The sequence below is a fragment of the Pipistrellus hanaki genome (genome assembly GCF_964339955.1).
Source record: "Pipistrellus hanaki genome assembly, chromosome: 4".
NCBI classification, from domain to species: Eukaryota; Metazoa; Chordata; class Mammalia; order Chiroptera; family Vespertilionidae; genus Pipistrellus; species Pipistrellus hanaki.
Window position 1 is genome coordinate 84157005 of NC_140506.1, and position 20962 is coordinate 84177966.

The 20962-nt window shown below is 52.5% G+C and overlaps 1 protein-coding gene across 1 annotated transcript in view; it reads left to right on the forward strand.

Annotated features, from left to right (window-relative positions):
- Nucleotides 1–1920: 1920 nt before the first annotated feature.
- The window catches only part of EMP2 (epithelial membrane protein 2), a 36323-nt gene continuing 17281 nt past the window's right edge, over nucleotides 1921–20962 (forward strand). Inside the window, exon 1 of the mRNA XM_084881182.1 lies at nucleotides 1921–2079. The gene's annotated coding sequence lies outside the window, so the exon portion shown is untranslated. The remainder of the gene's footprint in view (nucleotides 2080–20962) is intronic.

Here is a 20962-nt window from a genome sequence, read left to right on the forward strand (position 1 = left end):
ATATATTGTTAGCCCTGGCCAGTGCAGCTCAGTTGGTTGAACATCGACTGGTGCACCAAGAGGTCACGGTTCAGTTCCCGGTCAGGGCACAGGACCAGGTGTGGGTTTAGTCCCTGGTGGGGTGTATATGGTAGGTGACTGATTGATGTTTCTCTTTCTCCCTTCCTCTCTCTCTCTCAAATCAATTAAAAAAAAAAAACCCACACCATGTAAATATAAATAAACAGAGTAGTTTTAAATGAAAATGTTAAGTGAATACTAGTTCAGGTGGCATGTGGAAATGGCAGAAATAATGGCTTGTGAGTCTAAGTTCAAATCCCCGCTCAATCCCTCACATAGGGCCTCTGGGCAAGTTTCTTAGGCAGCTTCTCAGAGCCTGTTTTTATGAACTGTTGTGTACACTGACGGTAATGTCTGTGGAGTAGCTGGTGCAGAGTAAATGCTCAGCAAATGGCAGGACAGCTCCAGCCCCACCTAGACTGTGCATTCTGGGAGAGCCTGGGCTTTTCTCTGTCCTCTCGGTGGCTGTGAGGCAGGCAGGGGCCACCGTCCCTGCTGGTGGGTGGGCCCCTCCTGACCCTCCTTGGCAGTAGCCAGACCCCATTCTTGTCCCCTTTTATATGGGACCTCAGTTCAAAGGAGCACCTTCCGCCTCCTCTGCAGCCCTGAGAATCCCTTACTTGGGAGATGAGTCTTGATTAGCCATAGAATCTCAGAATTAACAATCATGTGACGGGTCAGACACTGGATCTCCTGGGAAACCTCAGGACCTGGGGCAGGGTGGTGTGTGGCCCTTTGGAGGGGCCTCCAACCTCCCAGGATCTCTAATTTAGACCCGGGAGGCTGTGTCCTTGGAGAGCTTCCCAACAGGATGGAAAAGGGGCATCAGAAAACGGAAGCACAGCCTCCCAGCTGGCCCAGCATCTGAGCAATCAATGAGCCTTTCTAAAAAGGGCTTCTAAGTCTCATGTTAGTGGCAAGTCTATTGCCTTGTATATGGGGGGTAGGGGGTGCAAATAGCATTAACCTGTGGAACTAAAAGCTTAAAAAATATTCTGTAATTCGTTGTGGCCCTGTTTTGCAATTTCTTCAGTTTTTTAATGCAGAAAATCTCCCCTTCTCCCTTCCTTCCCCTATCCCAGTCTCCCCCTCCCCCCCCTTCCCCCCGCAGGTGGGGGAACTGAGGCTGGAAAGAAAGTCAGTTCCTTCTTTTTTTTGGTCATTTTCAGGGACAATACATTCCAGGACTGTGGGTTCAAAGGCTGTGGGTAGTGGTTTGTGTGAGTAGGGGGGTCAGTGAATGGGGGACTCTGGAGGAACCCCAGGGCTAGATTCCCGGTGGCCCTGCCAACCTCCCAGCAAGGTCGGGCTGTGTCCGATAATAAAAATGCCAATAGCTCACATACACTGACTATGTGCCAGGCACACTGTGCGTGTGTTCTCACGTTCAGGCCTTACCGCCACCCAAGGAGAGCGGTCTCTGTGTGGAAAGAAGAGAGACCAAGGCAGGAAAGATTCCAGGCCGGACCACAAAGCTAAGGAAAGGGTCAGAGAAGGGGTCCTAACGCAGGGAGTCGCATTCCAGAACCCTGTTCTTCCCCCTTCCCCAAGGGAAGAGAAAGGGCGGGGGGGGGGGGGGGGGAAGAGAGGAGAGGAGAAGCGAGGGAGCTGGGAACCTGGGAGGGCGAGCTCAACGAAGGGGACCCAGATCCAAGGAGTTTCCTTCCCACGTCTCCCGCTTCCCGCGGCTACACTACGGAATCCGCCCTGCACTTGGCAGAGCTGCGCAGGAAGCAGGCAGGGCTGGGGCTGGGCTGGGGGTGCCCTCCCAGCGCCCCGGCCTTTCTCTGCGGGGTCCCCCACCCACCTCCTGCGGCCCCTCCCACTCCGCTCTCCCGGCTCCTGACATCACGCCCTAGGGAGGCGGGATCGGAGACAGAGGGGGACGTGGGGAGGAGGCTCCGCGCCGCCAAGAGGGAGGAGGAGGGAGGGCGCGCAGTCCCAGCTCAGAGCTTCCAAACAGCCCCGCGGCCTCGCCTCGCGCCCCAGCCCGTCGGTGGTTCCCGCTGCCAGCGCCCGGTGAGTGGGGATCGTGCCCGGGAGCCGCGCGCCCCTCGGAGGGCTCCGGGCGGTGTGCGCCCCCGGGAAGCTCACGCGCGGGCCCTGCACCTACTGGACCAGGGTGGGGGGAAATCCTGCAGTTGGTAGGGAGCAGGGTGGGGTCGAGGCCCCTTCCTGCCGAAAATCCACCCTTCCTCCGCCAGATTGCCGGGGACGCAGGCTTCCCGCCGGCGCCCCACTCGCTCGGGACCCGGAGTTCCACCTCCCCACCCCCGGGCTGCTTCTTTCTCCGAGAGCGCCGGGGCGGGCGGGCGGGAAAAGTTTGGGGAGGAGTCCCAGGCTCCCCTCCTGTGGCGTGAGGGTCCACGGCGCCTCGCAGCGCTGCCCCCCGCCTCCCAGCGCGCGGGACGGGCTGCGCCTGGGCCGGGGCAGTGGGTCGTGCGGGGGAGCGCTATCTTTTCCGCTCCGTTGCTCCCCCCTACGGCGTGGAGCTACTTTCTTAGGTCTGGGTCGGTGGAGGAGCCTCAAGGCCCTGCTTGGGGGACGCCTCCACCCCTCCCCACCTTTCCTGGGGCTTTTGGGGCTTTGGGGGCTTTTGGGGCTTTTAGGGCCCGCCCATGGGTTCCAGAGAAAGAGGGAACGAGAGTTCAGGTGTGGATGATACAGGGTGCTTACACACTCCAAAGAGGTCCTCATTTGGGGCCCTCATGGGGACCTCATATATAAGCTTTTGGCGGGACAGTCCCGATTTTTAACAATTTTTCCCGCGTCCTGCTGCGTTTTAAAAAAGTAACGATTTTTGGAAAGAGGGAGACTAGTCTCCAGCACCTGGACCTGAGGGAGGCCCCACAGAGGAATGCTCTCCCTCCAGGCCCCACAACTCCTTACTTTGGAACGAGGCTGGCAGCTTAGTTTCAGGTTTGGGGTTAGGGGCACTGCCCCCTCCCAAGCTCCAAAGATGTGTATGTGGGATTGGTGGTGGCGGTGGTGGTGTGATCTCGTAACCTATCTGCCTTGGAAATGCAGAGACCAGCCTGCAAAGTGGCAAGTTTATGGCCTTGGCGAGGGCCTTAAATGAGCAGCCCATACCCTGGGTGATCCACTCACATGAGGTACCCTAGCACCGGCAGGCTCCTAGCACAGAAAGCAGAGTAGAGGCTACCAGAAAGGGGGTGGGGGGGGAAAGGGAGTGGGGATTGTGGCTTAATGGGGGCAGAGCTTTTGTTGGGACGGGTGAAACCATTTTGGGTATAGACCGTGGTGATGGTTGTACGACACTGTGAATGTATTTAATGCCGCTGGATTGCACACTTGTAGGTAGTGAAAGTGTTATATATTTTATCATAATGTATTTAAAACGTCTTCAGCCACTTCTACCCTGAATCGGTTAGAAATGCCAGAGGCGCTCACTGTGGCTGGCCACTTCTCCCTGGAACTTGGCCTTGGGATGAGGAAGTGGACGGAGGATGAGGAAGGGGCTGGAGCCTGGTTTCCCCAGGAGTCCTCTAGGGACTGAGATGGAAACCAAAGCTGGCCGAGCCTTTGCGGCCCTGGGCGCCCACGGGCTCCCGTTCTCCCAGAGCCTCTCCTCGGTCAGTATTTCAGGTCCCTGAGCTAGGAACGCCCAGAGCCAGGCTTGGGACCTCCACCTGCACCACCACCTTCCTGCAAGACCTCCCCTTTGCTCCACCTGGAGAGGTCCAGGTGGGTTGTGGGGAATGAGGGAGACCCTTCTGGAGAAATCGAGGCCCAGGTGCCAAGCCCACAGCCTAGGGACGGGTGTGGGGGTGGCAGGAAGGTGCAGAACCTGTTTTCCCACTGAGCGTTTTGGATCTGCCACCTCTACCCCCACTTGGACTTGGGGAGTGCGGGTGGGAGGCTGAGAGCAGGCTACACAGCCTGGAGCTGCCTCTGTCCATCCCGTGAGGACATTTTGATTCGCCTGAAATCCCGGGACAGGTGTTTGTGCCTCAGAGGTCCTGGGACAGGTGTTTGTGCCTCAGAGGTGGCCAGCAGGGTGGGTGAGGCCAGGGCCAGGCAGGGAGCTTGGGAGCTGACACTGTACTTCCCCACCCAGAGGGGAGGGGCCGTGCCCTCTCTGGCTGGCAGGGCTCCAGATCAGGGCACAACTCTTGAGGGTCTTCCTGGCATCTAATTATAAATACAGGACACATCCACTCAGTCCTCCCTGCCACCCCCTTCCCACTACACGCACAAGTGATTTGTAAGGCCCTTTCTTCCGGGAATTGAAGCGTGTTTCACCTACATATCCTTTCTCTGTCTCTCACATGGTGTCTCTTTCACACTCTCAATTTCCCAGCTAAAAACGGGTGGTTGGGAGGGTGGCTCAGCTGGCCAGTGTTTCATCCCAGGCACAAGCCGCCCTGCCCTCTGGGGCCTGCCTGGCTGACGGGGACAGAGTGAAGGCCTCTCTTTGTCGTAGTCAACCCCACCAGACACGGCCAGGAAGGGAAGTCTGTCGAGACAAAAACACAGGAATGACTTTCCAGGCCAGATGGGGTGGCAGCGGACTGCTGGCTGGTTGGCTGGGTTTGTTTAGGAGGCAGGAGTCCAGCCACCTTCCCGGGGGGAAAAGGGGGCAGAAAATTGTGTGTGATGCAACATGTGGTCACTGCACCAGCTCTGTGGACAAGTGGGGCCTCTGACATAGGCTCTGGGGCTAATGGGGAGGGAGGTGGCAGCAGCACCCAAAGGTGCAGTGGGGCCCTGACATTGAGACTGGGGAGCAGAACCCTTCCAGAAGAGGCAGTTAAAGGTCAGGTCGACAACTGGACTCCTTGTGTGGGAGCCCCTGGGGATGTCTCACTGGGTTTGGAAACGCGAGCGATTGGCAGCAGCAGCTGGAATGGGGAAAGAGGACAGCTGGCACCACAGCCAGGACGAGAGGCCTGACTCTTGGTTGTTGGCTGCGGCTTGTCCAGAGGAGGAATGGGTGCCTGGGAGGGGCGTGGCTGGAAGAGGAGGCTCCCATTCCCCGCTTCTTTCCCTCCTTCCCCAGGAGTGGTGCAGCCTGGCTTCCTGCAGGAGTTACTTAAAGACTGCAGTTTCGGCAGGACCAACTTTGGCGGGAATCGGCAGATGCATCTGGCTCTTGTTAGGGACAGGCCGAAGGGGGATGCTAAAAATATCAGAGGCAGAGCTGCCACCCAGCGTGAGCGAGCGCAGGGCTGGTAACCTGATCCCCACGGTGGGGGGCTGGTGGTGCCTGTGACTCCGTTCTGTGCCAGTCCCTTGGGCTCTCCCAGGCAGCAGGGCCTTCGGTGGACTCCTGGAAGGGGTAAAAGCTCTCAGCATTCAGGGCAGCTGTGGACAGAGATGGGAGAATTTCAGGGGCACAACTGCCTTAGGTCATCCCATTGTGACAGCAGCAGGGCCACTCCGAGGGGTGGAGTGACTTGCCTACAGTCACCCAGCACTTGGCTGCAGGTTCATCTCTGTACCAATGTATTAAGATCTGTAAGACATGGTTGAATCTTTTTAAAAAAGAGCAAAGCAGTGTGTGGGGAAATATGCTATTTGTATAGCAACAAACAAGTACGAGGTGTATTTCCTCTGTGTTCCTGTAACTCATGTATTCCGTGTACACAAAGAAAAATGTCTGGGAGGATTTATCAAAATAGATTGAAGTGGTTGCCTCTGGTGAGAGGTGTGGAAGGCACGGGCACAGGGACTCCACTCTTACCTACAACAGAGAGTATATTCATCGGTTACTTGTGTACCTGAAGTTCAATAATAATAATATAAGGCAGTGGCTGGCGAGCTGCGGTTTGCCGATCTGTTGACTGATGAGTTTGCCGACCACTGCCTTAGGGAAAAACACTTAAACACCTTTTTAATAATGTACTAATGTCTTTAACCTGAAGTCGAAACTTCTGGGTAAGGGTAATGCCTTACGCAGTGGTCGGCAAACTCATTAGTCAACAGAGTGGCAAACAGAGGCTCACAAGCTGCATGTGGCTCACAAGCCGCAGTTTGCCGATCACTGATATAGGGCATTTTGCAGGGGTGAGGGGGGGAGCTTTAGAAGACGGGCTGCATGGGGGAGGCTCTGGACAGAGTCTAGGTAGGGCTGTGCAGTAATCCAGGGACACGTACAGGGGCTTAAAGCCAGAGGCACATCCAGTCCCCATGGAACGTTGCCCTCCTTGTGGACACCTCATGGATGTGATGGGTTTCCCATCTGGGGTCGGGGTGCTGTTCATAGACAAGTGGTGGGCAGAGATGGGGGGGTGGGAGCAGTGAGTACTCTTGGGGTGTGTTATTAGCGCCACCATGAGGTCCTCAGCAGGGTGTCCTGGAGACCACTGGGAGTCTGGGCTGGGAAGAGAATTCAGAGACAGAGCTGGGTCTGCTTGGTGTTTGTGAGAGCAGGGAAGAATGACTTAGATTTTGCTAGTGTTTGGTTTTTGTTTTTGTTTTTATTTTTAAATATATTTTTTATTGATTTTAGAGAGGAAGGGAGAGGGAAAGAGAGATAGAAACATCAATGATGAGAATCATTGATCATCTGCCTTCTGCACGCCCCCTACTGGAGATCGAGCCCACAACTCAGGCATGTGCCCTTGACTGGACTCGAACCTGGGACCCTTCAGTTTGCAGGGCGGTGCTCTATCCACTGACCCCAACCGGACAGGGCAGATTTTGCCAGAGTTATCAGCAGCAATTAAAATAATGAACCTGCTGTTATTATGGCATTTATAGGATGCAAAACAATGTGCTGGCCTCCGGCTTTACAACCTTTATCTCATTTAAAGTGAGTAACCACCGTCTGAGGTAGGGACTCTTATCCCTGCTCTATAGATTTAAAAAATGGAGTCCGAAAAAATGTGGCTTAAACAGGCACCGTGACTGTGTTGGGATTTGAATCCAAGTCCATGGACCCCACAGCCTCTGTTCCATAGGACGTACTTTGGTCCCGCCCCTCTCTTTAAAAGCAGACGCGTGTGCTCTCCTCTTGAAGCAGTCCTGGTCCTTTGGGCCAGGAAAGTTCCTGGCTGCAGACATATTCTGGTGAGTGTCTGGGAGACGAGCATTTCTCATCCAGAGGCGGCCATCTCGGCCCTGAAGGTCCCCACAGCAGCCTGGTCACAGAGAGCAGACGCCCACCCCCAGGAGAAATCCTGCTTTCGACGGGAACCCCCTGTCCACATGGCATTGGGTTCCATTGTTTCTGATGGTCTTTGCACAAGAGAGGCCAGAGCTGCTGGTGCGGGGACCTGCCTGTCGAGTTCACAGGATGTTTCCAGCACCCAGCACAGAGCTGAGCATGCAGTAAGCGCTCAGTAGATCTCTGTTCACGTGACTAACTGATTGAAGGAATCACGCCGGGTCTTAGGCAGTTCCTGCTTTCCAGCCAACCCCAGTGAGGGGCCAGCCAGAGGCTGCAGGGGAGGGGAGGGAAGGGTTTTGGGAAAGGTTGTGGACCGTGAGAGAGAATTAGGACCGGCAGCTGCTCCCTCTCCCTCCTGCCATTGGCTCTGCCGCTCGACAGGCCCAAGCGGTATGGTCAGTGTCCATTTATATCAACAGGACATGGGGTCACATTCTTCTAAGACCAGAAGAGGCTAATCTTCCACACGCTCCAAGTGTGGTCTGCACACCCACAGTCATTTGGAGGTGAATTATGTGCAGGGCGTGCACATAAGACACATTTTAAAGGGAATCCAATTAAACGGATGTGCTTTAATGATAATTCTGGGCAATGAACAGTACAGTTGGCACACAGACGGACAGAAAGGATAATGGTGGCCATGTTGACACTATTGGTGTCCCACCTGGTCCCCTTGGCTGGATGAGGGGCCCACCCCCCCACCCCACCCCCAGCTGTGATGCTCTCAGCTTCCCCTTCTCCTGAGAATTTCAAGAAGCCCCTGGCCCAGAGATGTCTGGGAAGTTATGCGCCCGCTCCCCCGGGAGTGAGCGGAGGACGCTGCACCGTCTTCTCTGCCCGCTCCCTGGAGGCTCTTCAGTCTTCACCTCCTCCCTGCTCTGGGGCTTCCTGGATGCCAGGCCCTGTGCTGGGCATCAGGGACACAGCAGTGACCAAACAGACAAAAACCCCTGCCCGCAGGGCGCTTCCAGTCTAGAGGGACGAGACCAAAAAAGTGTAGAGAGCCATAGGGAAATAGCAGGTGATGTTCAGCGATTTGAAGAAAATAAAACAAGAGTCACTTCGATGGGATGGTCTGGGAAGGCTTCTCTAAGGAGGGGACTTTGGAGTTGAGGTTGAACACAGAGAAGCAGCTAGACACCCCAAGATCTAAGAACTTCCCTGCAAGCTGGGTCCACTGGGGAGAAAGAAGGGGCACTTACTAAGGTTTGGGGGACTAGCCCATCCCCCATTTCTTTTGGCCACGCTGTGCGGGCCGGGACTGGGTGGTCCATGTCCATGTCCTCGAGTAGTGCCTACTGTATGCTTTCTGTACTCAGGACACCCTGGAAAGTGAGGGGCTGGCTCAGTCCTAGGCCTTGGGTGTGGGGGGTCAGTTGAGGGTGTGGGATGAGGATGTCTGGCCTCTGGGCCATGCGGTTTCTACCTTCCCTTTCACACCAGGGGCTGCCAAGAGCCCTCAGGTGTCCTGTGTGTCAGCCCCAAGGGTAGGGAGGTGTTGAAATACCAGCCCCCAGGAAACTCAGAGCTCCTCCATTTTGTTCTCTGAAATCTTTTTAAATGAGTTTTTTCAAGCGTACAATTCAGTGTGTTTTAGTGGCGCCGCAGCCAGGTGTGACCATTACCAGCGCCCATTTGGGAACATTTCATCGCCTCATAAAGAAACCCTTTCAATATCTCCTCCCCCCCCCCCCATTTTCCCATCCCCCTCAGCCCTGGTCAGTCACTAATCTTTCTGTCTATATAGATTTGCCTCTTCTGAACATTTTATATAAACAGAATCATACATTATGTGGCCTTTTGAGTCTAGCTTAGTTCACTTCGTATATTATCTTTAAGATTCATCTATGGCTGAAACGGTTTGGCTCAGTGGATAGAGCGTCGGACTGCGGACTGAAGGTCCCAGGTTCAATTCCGGGCATGTACATTGGTTGCTGGCACATCCCCGGTGAGGGGTGTGCAGGAGGCAGCTGGTTGATGTTTCTCTTTCATTGATGTTTCTAGCTTTCTATCCCTCTACCTTCCTCTCTGTAAAAAAAAATCAATAAAATATATATATATTTTTTAAAAAGATTCATCTATGTTGTAGCATATCTATTAGACTTGTTATGACCTAAGTTCATTCTATTGTATGGACTTAACACATTTTGTTTATCCATGCATGAGTGGATGGATGGATTGGTGGTTTCTACCTTTTGGCCATGGTCAGTAATGCTGCTATATACATTTGTGCAAGTTTTTGTTGGACATGCGTTTTCATTTCTCTTGGGTACATACCTAGGAGTAGCAGCGCTGGGTCATGTGGTCACTCCGTGTAGTTGTTTGAGGAACAGCCAGACTGTTTTCCATAGTGGCTGCACCATTTCAGTCCTACCAGCCGTGTGAGAGCATTCTCATGTCTTCATTTTCCCTCAGTGCCCCGTCCTGTCCTGGTTCCCTAGGAAGCTTCCACTGGTGCAGGTCTAGAGCAGCTCTGGGTTCCGGGCTCCTGGGTCTAAGTGAGGCCCCCTGAAGGGCTTGGGACAGGCTGGGCGTGGAAGGAAGGGAAGGCATGTGCTCTGTGGTTCCCTGGGAGGGGACCACCGGAGGCAGAATTGGAAATCATTGGATTCCTGAAGGGTGGGGTCATGATGCTGGAGTGATCTCAGGTGGTGCTGGATACGACATTAAACAATGTTAAATCCCTCGGGAAGAAAGTGGTTGCCTTTTCGTCTTTAAACATTTGATTTCATCAAAGGGAAACTCTTCGTTGCTGCTAAACTCTTGATGCCTCTTTGACTCTAATTGTTGTTTTATTTATGTGTTTTCTTTTTTTGTGTTTTTTTTTTTTTTTTCTTTCACCAGACAGGGCAGGTCTTCAGCTCAGCCCTTCTGCAGACAGCAGCACTGAACCAGAACTTGTGAATTTTGGAGGGGTTAGCGGAGGGAGGGGCCGTTTATTTTACAATCAGTCTCTATTTGTGGCAAATGGTGCCGAGTTTCCATTTCCAGGGAGCCAGATTCCTTTTTCTTTTTTAAAAAATATGTTTTTATTGATTTCAGAGAGAGGAAAGAGGGATAGAAACATCCTATATAATAAAGAGCTAATATGCTAATTAGACCGAATAGACGAACGACCATCCAGATGACCTTCCAGAAGCAGCCAGGGCTGTGAGGGACCTCAAGGCCAGCCGGAGCTTTGAGGGCCGAGTCCTTGGCACAAATTTCGTGCATTGGGCCTCTAGTCAATAATAAGAGAATCATCAGTCAGCTGCCTCCTGCATGCCCCCTACTGGGGATCAAGCCTGAAACCCTGGCATGTGCCCTGATCGGGAATCAAACTGTGACCTCCCAGTTCATGGGTCGATGCTCAACCACTGAGCCACACCAGCAGGGCCAGATTTCTTTTTAAAACACATGTATTTCTGTTAAAGAATGGGTTTATTTTAAGACAAAAATGACGTGAAATCCTTCAGGGATACCTCAAGAGGGTGGTAGGCAAATGACTGCGGTTTGGAAAACTGTTCTAAAGCTTAGGGCCCCAAAACCAGATGCGATGTTGGGAAGTGGCGAGGCCCCCAGTCCGGGGGCACATACGGGTGGAAACTGGATGCTATAAAAATAACCCAGGCAGAGGCTATGAGTCAGGGTGGCTCTGCATGACCACACCATGCCTTTCGGCTGAGACTGCATGAGGTCGCAGTTCTCATTGTGTGGGGTCAGTGTCCCAGTTCCAGGGCTGGACAGTGTCGGAGCTGCAGACACAATGTCATCGGAGGTGCCCCAGTTGGAAAGGGGAGGTATCGGGACTGCCTTTCTTTCTAGCAGGGTGACCTCACCGGCCTCCGGGCATGCCAACGGGGAATGGCACTGTGTGATTTCAAGTTCACGGGGCTAGCTCCCCAGCTGGCTCAGTGTCTGCCCTGGTATTTAGTGTTTCATGGCGGGAGTCCCTTCCTGACAGGCCCTCCAAGCCCCCAGGTAAGGGGCAGGACCTAGCTGGCCTCGGGTTACAGAGAGGTGCTGTGTCAGGCAGGGTTCTCTAAGAAACAGAACCAATCGATATGTATTATAAAGAGAGCTTTACTGTAAGGAATTGGTTCACCCAGGTATGGAGGCTGGCAAGTCCAAAATCTGCCAGGTAGGCCAGCAGGACCTAGGGGAGAGGAGGCATTGCATTTCCAGGAAGAAGGTCGGCTTTTTCGTTGTCTTCAGGCCCTCAGCTGATTGAATGAGGCACCACATCATGGGTGGGGGGGCGGGGGGGGCAGTCCGCTTTTCTCAATGCGCGCCAATTTAAATGCTAGTCTCATCCAAGAAACACCCCTACAGAAACACAGTGGCCCAGCCAGGTCGACACATAAAATTAAGGATCACAGGTAGTTTAGGTGGGCCAGACACACAGCATTAAATACAGTAGAATCTTACAAATACTAAGGTGACCAGACGTCCCGCTTTTGGCGGGACAGTCCTGCTTTTTAACAACTTGTCCTGAGTCCCACGGCATTTTTAAAAAGTCCTGGTTTTTGGAAAGAATTTGATAAGGTGATCACGTCTGGTCACCTTATCAAATACTCCCTTTAAAATTCCCTTCTCACCCTCCAAGGAGAAACTCTCAGTTTTGTGCAAATGTGCCTTTAAAACTTCTGAAACACGTGTGACATCCTGTTTCAGCGAAGAGAGAGAGAAGCTGGCCAGGGCTCACAGCTCTCAGCAGGGGCCGTTTCTAGAACCTAACTGCACTGTTTTGTTTTCATTGTATTTCTCTTCCCTAGTACCAGCCATTGCTGCCCTTCCATTTTCAGTCTCAATATAAGGTTTCCTTTTATAACTATGTGAGTTTTAAAATCAGTTACTAGTCATGCAGGTGGCACACGGATAGGCCTGACCTTCTGAAGGTGGAGCAGGAATGACGGATTTGGGAAAAAATGACGTAAGCATAGCAGTGGGGACAGTGCCTGAAATACCCCTTAATTTCCCGCACATCTCAAGCTTCCTGTTGTCCAGTTGCACTTCTTTCCCTCCGGGAGACAGCTCTGATGGTCATGTCCACTTGGTGGCTGCCACCTGAGCGTGGTGGCAGAGGACAGGAGGAGAGAACCTGGCTCTCAGGGAGGAGAAGGGACTGGGGAGGCAACTCTAAGAAACGTCACTGAGATTCTGGTTGTGACTGGTGCGTGTACTTGTTATACACAGATGCTGTCCCACGCATGTCCACTCTGTTATCACCCAACTGTCCTAGGAGGGAGGTGTGCCATTGTCATCCCCATTTTACAGATGAGGAAACTGAGGCAGTGAGTGGCTACGCTGCTGGGCCACAGTCCAGTCCGGCTCCTTCTGAGCTCTCACCAAGTTTTGTACACGTTACTTCCTGCTGGTCTTCTCCCCTTTCTCCCCTTCCTGTGGGGATTTACTCGGGGGTGGAGGCCTGGCTTCCTGGTCCTGAGGCTCCTTGGGCCTGGTTCAGTTGTAGGCAGTGACTCCTGGTCTCTCACTTGCTGGCAAAATCCATCTATAAAAAAAGGACAGCTCTTTCCGAAACCGGTTTGGCTCAGTGGATAGAGCGTTGGTCTGCAGACTGAAGGGTCCCAGGTTCGATTCCGGTCAAGGACATGTGCGTTGGCTGCCGGCACATCCCCAGTGGGGGGTGTGCAGGAAGCAGCTGGTCGATGTCTCTCTCTCATCCATGTTTCTAGCTCTCTATCCCTCTCCCTTCCTCTCTATAAAAAATCAATAAGGTATATATATATATATATATATATATATATATATATATATATATATATATATATGACAGCTCTTGTCCCTTGGGCTGTTACAGGGAGTGCCACTGCTCTGCGGATTACCTGGAAGTCACTCTTGCAAGGTGCTCTGTGGTGGAAAGAATAGTCCTAACCCAGTGGCCTTGAGGATGGGAACACCCTGAGTCTGACACCTGTCTCACCCCTAGCCACCTAATCCAAATCCACCTCATCCCACACTGACATGTGTGTCTGCAGATACAGTATCAGCCCTCTCTAGGCTGTGTGTTTGCCGGGCGGTGTAATTACAGGGAACTCCGGGGATGACAGCAGGCAGCAGGGAGCTCTTTAATTGAGGGGGTCAGGGAGCAGCCATTGGCAGGATGGTGGTTATTAGTCCTTTTAAGAGCTGCCCAAACTAACAGACATTCAGCAAGTATGTGCTGAGTAACCTTGGCCACTGGGGGTATGAAGATGAGTAAGACGGGGTTTCGGTCCTTGAGGAACTCTGAGTCTCGTAAAGCAGTGTTTTCCTCTGTATCAGTTCGCACTTGCTGTGTAACAAACCGTCCTGGAATGCAGTGACTTAAAACAGAAAACACTTATTTAGTTCCTGATTCTGCAGTGGGGAGTGTGGGCGTGGGTCAGCTGGGGGCTGGCTGGGTTAGGGCAGCCATCTCTGCTCATGGAGCCTCCTGCCCTTCCGGGGGCAGCCAGGATTCCGTGGGCAGTGGGCGGGGAATGCATTCCACCTCTCAGGAGGAGGATTCGATTCTCAAAAATGTTCCTAAAACCCTTCGTGCTTATGGAACAGGAGAGAGGTTGATCTGCATTTTTCTTACAATGTTTTGTCTGCTTCTGGGATCAGGGTATGGCAGGCCTCATAGGATGAATTGGGAGGTGTCCCCTTTTCAGTTTTCTGGGAGCGTGTACGCGGCATTGGTATTATTCCTCCTTCAGTGTGTGGCAGAATTCTCCAGTGAAGCCATCGGGGCCCAGGTTTTCTCTTGGGGAAGGGACTCCAGGCACTTGGTAAACAGTTCTTCCTTCTTTTACTGTCAGACTTGGGAGAAAAGTCTAGCTCCTTTCTTGTCTTCTTCTTTTAGTTCTGTAGTTCCTTGGAACCTGGTTCCTTTAGTCATTCATTCAACACACATTTACTGAGCACCACCTGTAACCCGGGCGCTGCGCCTTCCTGTAGAGACATGCCAGGTCCCGGACCCCAGCGGGAGAGACAGCAATGCCCACGTTAGCAGCCACGGGATAAGCAGCAGGTCGCAGGGAGGAAAATAAAGAAGGGCCTCCGTTCACTTCACCGAAATTATTACCAAGTTTGCCTATGAGCTCATTTTCCGTCATGATGGGTTTTTTCCTAGTCTCCCCTCTCTTGGCGTCTTGTTTCCTCCCCACACTGGCCCACATCGCTGTCTCCTTCGCTGGCCTTTCCTCCCCACCTCTGCTCTCTGCCAGCACTTTCTCCTGGGTAATACTTTATATCTACCTGGGGTTTTGTCTCTCATGCACACCCCCATGACCCTGGTTTCTGTTCCCAGCTCCCGTTTGCTCCTGGTGACAGTCCCGCCCATATTTCCAACTGCCCAACCCCTTTCCACCGTTATTCACCGGCATTTCTAAAACACGCCCTTCGAGTGCTCCTCCGGCCCCAGCCCAAGTGCATCCGTGGAACCAGCGTCCACTCTGCCTCAGGCAGACGGCCCCCAGGGTTCTCACCCACACAGGTCCTGGCGATTCTGCCAGCTGAGGAGCTCTCCATCTCTCCCTTCTGCCCATTTCCCTGTCTTGCCTCAGTCCACACCCTCCTCATTTCACACCAGGAGCTCCCCAATTCACTTCCTTCTAAACCGTCTGCCAGACCGTGCAATGTTATGCTTGTAGAGGCGGGTCTTGTTACTTTCCTGCCTGAAAATCTTCCCCATCTCCCGCTGCGTCCAGGGTAACACTCAGACTCCCAAGGCCCGTTAAGTTCTTGCCCAGCGTAGATCTGGCTCAGCCAGGGGCCCAACCTAGCACACACCCTCCTCACACTGGTCATGCTTCTGCACCTCGAAGCGTTTGGCTCCATCTGCCCAGCACACCCCGTCCCCACAGCCCTGCCTGCCCATCCTGACACCCAGCTCCAATGTCACTCCCTCTGAGGAGCCCTGAAGACGCTACGCCCTGCCAGCACAGGGCTAGTCACACCTCCCTCTGTGTTCTCCCAGCACACATGTCATCACAGCGTGTTCATTTATTGGCTCACGCTTGTTCTTCTTGCACCTGAGTGCTCCCCAGGGACACAGAGCCTGCCTTACTCATCCGTGGATCACCGGGGCCCCGGGCCTGGCCAGCACCCAGTGAGTGCTCATTAGGTGAATACTTGCTCCATTTAAAAACGGTGAGTGACAGGCTGGTAATCAGAAGGCTGCGGTCTGAGCCCTGGTTCCCCACCTGCTAACTGAATGATGTGGTTAAATCCCTTAGTTTTAATGTGTCACCTGCAAAGTGCTTCATAGTCCTTGCCGTCCTCAGGACTGGTCATCTCGCTGACTAGTGTTCCTCCTGCGCTCGGCAAAGGGAGGCGCTTTAAGGACTCAGGGGTGACTCTGTCTCTGTGTCCCTTGTCCCCAGCCTGCTCATGTGTGTCCCCCTTCGTGGAGCCCGGAGCAATGACACGTAGGGATGACCAGCATCCAGAGCCACATGTGGCCCCCGGATTTTGGACTGATCTCCTCATCGAGCCTGAAAGTGACAGCACCCTACAAGGGAAGAGAAACTGAGGTGTAGACAATATGGTGGCTTCTCTGGTGCCTGATTGCCTAGGTTCAAATCCCAGCTCTAGCCTTTCCTAGCTCTGTGGCCTTGGGGAAGTTGCTTAACCTCTCTGAACCTTATTTTCTTTACCTAATTATAGCCTTTGCCGGTTTGGCTCAGTAGATAAATCGTCCGCCTGTGGACCGAAGGGTCCTGAGTTTGATTCCAGTCCAGGGCACATACCTCGGTTGCAGGCTCCATCCCTGGCCGTAGTCGGAGCATGTGTGGGAGGCAACCAACTGATGTATCTCTCTCACATTGATGCTTCTCTCTGTTTGTCTCTTCCCCTCCCTTTAAAAATCAATGGAAAAATTATCTTCGGGTGAGGATTTACAAAAAAACAAAAAAATGAGGCTAATTATAACAGTCACATCATAGTGTTTTCCAGAGGAACGAATAAGTTAATACATGTGGAGAGGTTAGAATAGTGCCTGGCACATACAAGGCAGTAAATGTAGGCCATCACTGTTGTTGATGTGTTATTATTATTTCAATGGCTGAGAGAGCCAGGGCTGAGCAGGCAGAACCATTCATTCTCTGTGGCTTCTGCCTGGAGCACTGCCAAATCCCAGTGTCCTGCCTCTTGTCATTTCTGGACGGAGCCAGGAGTTGTCTTTGTGCCCAGAAGCCCCAGCCACAGTGAGCACAAAGCCAGCCAACCCAGGGCAAAGGGGCTTCCGCCATCCCCAGGGCACCTCAGACATCTGGCTATTTCGGGCTGGCTGCTGTCTAGATAGCAGGGCGGGAGGCTGAGCTGACCTCTGCCTTCCTGAAACAGAGGCCAAAGCCACTGTCCCCTCTGAGGACTGTGGGTGGTGGGAGGGGCCGAGGCTCTAGCCAGCTGGGGGTTGAATTGCCAGCTCCAGAGTGGGCCTGGGAGTCTCCTTGGCCATGTGGCCTGGGTAGCCGCTGACCAGCTGACCTTCCCCAGGACAGGGCCCAGAGCTTCCCTGGCCTTTTGAACCGGGGAGCTGTGGACAGAGCACTTCCGGGTTAGGGGCATGGCCCTGACCTCCAGATGCCAAACTTCTCAGGTCGGTTTGAAAGGCTCCAGGATTGTCCCTTTGCCTACAGTTCCCGGAAAAGGCTCCACTCAGGCTGAGAATGGGCCGTGGTGTAAATTGTGGGAAGAACTCCCAAGGTGGGAATAGAATCAGGGGGGCCAAGTGGTCACCTTAACAGCGTGTTTTCTCCACTCGGGAAGGCAGCTGGCTCACTCTTGTTCCCTTGCACAAAAGAGAGGAAAGAGAGCGGGTGCCAGAGCAGCTTCCTGTTAGCACCAGCAGGCAGGGCTGAGCCTCCGGCTGGGGAGATTTGTGTTTCTATGAAGGGACAAGAGGAGGGGACCCCTACACTGCCAGTGGCAGGCCTGTGGCCTTCTCTCTACCTGTAAGACCATTAGCAGTAAATCAAGCCAGATGGTGGACCATTGAGTCACCAACAGAATTTTCTTCACACCCAAGGCTAGATGTGCAACACACACACACACACACACACACACACACACACTCTGCAAGCAAACATTGGACCAAGGCATAGTATGACAGCACCTCTACTTAGGGGGCAGCAAGGAAGTGGCAATTCTTGGTGTATCCTGTTTGCCATCTGAGATCTAGATGGACATTTCTGGGGAGTACTGTCAGCCATCGCTTTAGAACTTGACATTCATGGAGCCACAAATACTCCATTCTGAGTGCAGAATTTCTATGGCCCCACCTACATCTCCCAGTTCCACTCCTTTTTCTCCCCTTTCCCTCCGCCCTCTCCTCATTACCCCTGCTTATCTCAGTCCCATGCCCAAAGGAAGCGGAAGCCCATTGGCTCCTGTTCTGATTGCTGATTCTTTCTCATTTTAAGAAAAATTTTAAACAATAATTTCTAATATCCTGTGCTCTGTGCTCTTTTCTGTGGTTATTTTATGGGTATTGTGTACAACGGTAGGCATTCAGTCTGAAGATCCTCTTCCATGGTTCCTACAAGGCAAGGCACCTAAACCGAGGTTGGGGAGTCCAGGCACAGAGCCCCACCTGAGTTTCTGGGCGGAGAGAGGGTGTGTTGTAATAAATTTAGAAAACAGAAAGTAGTCCATTCTCCCATGTCAGAATGAATCCTTTCAGTGACTAAAGAGCCAACATTCAAACCAATCTCAGAGTAGATTAATAAAGACAACGAATGCTCCAGTTTGGCCAGTGAGCCAATAGATTTTAAAAAAAGCAGGAAGCTCTATTTTTAGTCCAAATGAAGACTAAAACATCCTTCTTCGTTAAGCCCTTTCTTAATTAGCCCTGTCATACCCCAGTTTTAGCTAATGGGCGCGCCCAGATCTCTCCTGCCAGGTGCAGAGCTTGAGGTAAATCCAGCCAAAGAAACAGAGACAACAATGACACTGCCTGTCCTCTCACCTGATTTTAACTAGGCCACCATGAGACTTTCATTAGGCCCGAAGCATGTGGGCAGGGAAGAGAGGCATAGAAAAATGTCCTGGATTTGGAGTTGGAAAACCATACGAGTAGATTGGTGTCCCGGCTCTGCAAATGTTGGCAAGTCTCCTGAAGCCTTTGTCAGCCTCAGTCTGTCATCTGTAAAATGGATATAATGATACCTCACTCTGCCAGCTTCACGGAGCTGACGTGAAGATCCAACACAAGACAGGCTGTGTAAACTGTAGCTCACCTTTAATCAGAAGGAGCCTCGTTTCGTGTGGGATGAGTCCTCGTGGGCATCCCCTCCCCAGAGACCTGCTTTATCTCCTTTATCTGTTGGGGTTATGCCAGCATCCTCTGCCCTGGCCACAGTTATGAGCCAATCTGCTAGTCTTCCCTGGAGAATGCTTGTCTTACTTGTTCTGTGGCGGCGGCAGCTGCTGAGGTTGCACATGGTGGAGAGCAGAGGAGGACAGAGTTAGGGTCTGGCTGGGTCAAGTGCACTGGGAAAGATGAGTCTAGCACGGGCTTGCAAGTGAAACCGTGCATTTGCCCAGCATCTGGGATTCTGCCATAGGGAACTTGGGGTGATAAAAAAATATGGAAAGCACTCAAGAAATGAGGATAATGGAGCGCAGACAGAGAAAGAGAACAGAACTAGCTAGAGAAAAGAAGAGTTTTGTAAATAGAGTGCAATTCTAGTATTTGGCTCTGCAGTGAACAGCCAATGTGGTCATACTGCAAATGACACTGATGTGAGTATGACAAGACTGTATTGGGATGACGGGTGAGGAAACTCTCCTCTAGGCAGGAAGTCAGTAATGTTTACAGTAGATGAATCTGGAAATAGAAGCGCATGAGTGTTGTTGGGAAATATCGAACTGTGGAGGGAAAGACAGCCGAAAAGGTTAAGTGTTTCCCGGGATCAGGACTGGGGTGAGGCAGAAGGCTGTGGTTTTTCATCATGTGCCTTTTGGTTCCATTATCCTTTTTATTCTTAACCAGCCCATGTACTGTGTAGATCAAAGCATTTTTTCTTTTTTAAGAGAAGTTCTGCCAATCGTAAGACTCTGATTTTTAGACAGGAACTGGGGAAGCTCATCTGGTGCGGCCTCCCCCTCTGGACAGGTAAACGCCCAAACCCAGGTGTCCGCTTACCACACCCTGCTCTGCACCAAAAGAAAAACAGCCTGGTTTGAACTGCCTGGCGAATGCTGTGCTTGAGCGTGACAGAGACTTTTGGGAAATGGTGCGTCCTCTAGGGGTCTCCCAGGGAGGTTGAAAGAGAAACTGGAGAGGGGCCAGGAGACCCTCCATTCCTGGCCTTGCCCTTGTTTCGCTTTGGGACTGGAGCCAGTCATGTCGTCGTCGTCGTGTGTCTCCCCCCCCCCCCCCCCCCCCCCCGCAGTTCCTGTTTCTGGGCAATCAGAGCGCTGAGTTTTCCAAGGGCCTTTGCAATTCTACATTTCCCCAGATGGAAAATGACAGCTTCTGTGCGCTGGGCTCATACCGCAGGGGACAGAAGGAGAGACAGATAATAGACAAGTGAACAAGTAAGATTCTTTGAGACTGAAGAGTTTTCTGAAGAAAATAAACCAGGGGATGGTATAGGTGATGCTGGGATGGGATAGATAATGATGGGGGATAGACATTGCTGGGGGGTATGGGTGATCAGGAGGGTGTGCTTGAGTTGAGACCTAGACAATGTGAGGGAAAGCCAGCGGGGGTGGCAGGGAGGGCACTCTGGGAACTGTTCCAGCAGAGCACTGTGTCCTGCAAGGACAAGGGAGGGGGGAGGTACAAGGGGTCAGTATGATTTTTTTTTTAAGGGAAATTAAGTTTAATGGGAAGCATAAATGTGATACCACCCTGGGTTTAGTGGGCCAGCCTTCCAATACCCAGCCCAGTGAGCTGTCTGAGTATCTCCCAAGAAGGCCCACCGAGTCCCTGCCCCGGAGTAAAACATGTTTGTTGTGGGAAGGATTGAGCACGCTAGGAAGAGCCGTGGGGATGCCGAAGCTGGACTGTAGTGGCTGAATTCTACTTCCAGGGAAAATAGGGGTGTTAATAAGTCAAAGAGAGGAAACCAAGGCTTGTCCACTCACCCAGGCCATGCATAAGAGTGGGTCCAATACTTTCCACTCCCTGAAGGCCCTCTGAAGATCAAGGCTGACACAGCACCAACAGTTCCTAGTATGCTTTGCCGTAAATCAAATTTTAATTAATAAAAAAATAAAATGCAATAAACTAAATGTTCATGTCCTTTGATCCAGCATCTCCACGTTTAAGAATCTGTCCAAGCAAAGAAGTAACTTCAGAAATGTTCACTGGTGGTATCGCTTGGAGTAGCAAAAGCCTGGAAACGAACGAAATGGGCCTGGATAGGGAGCTAGGGAAGTACATTGTGGCAGAGCCTACAACAGAGCACCAGGCAGTCTATTCAAAGGGAGGTGGATTCATATGGAAAAGAATGATCTCTGGGGGATATGCGCAGGTGAGAGAGGCTGGGTTGACTTAGGTCAGACTGGGGCCAAATGAGCTTGCTGTAGCTCTCAGCTCCACACCCCTGTCCTCCACTAGCCCTAGAGCCCCTCCAGTCAAGGGACACTGGGACTCAGGAAGCTCAGACACACCTAGTGGAGAGAGGAGGGAAGGGCATTGTCATACACAGTGGCCCCTGGATGCCTGAGCTCCACCAGGTGTCTCCTCCAATCAGAAGCAAAGGAGTGAGTGAGGGGTGGGGCATGAGGCCAGAAGTGTTACTCTGGTGCATCCCCCGCCGCAGGGAAGCGGGAAGAGTGGGGAGTAAGTGCTCC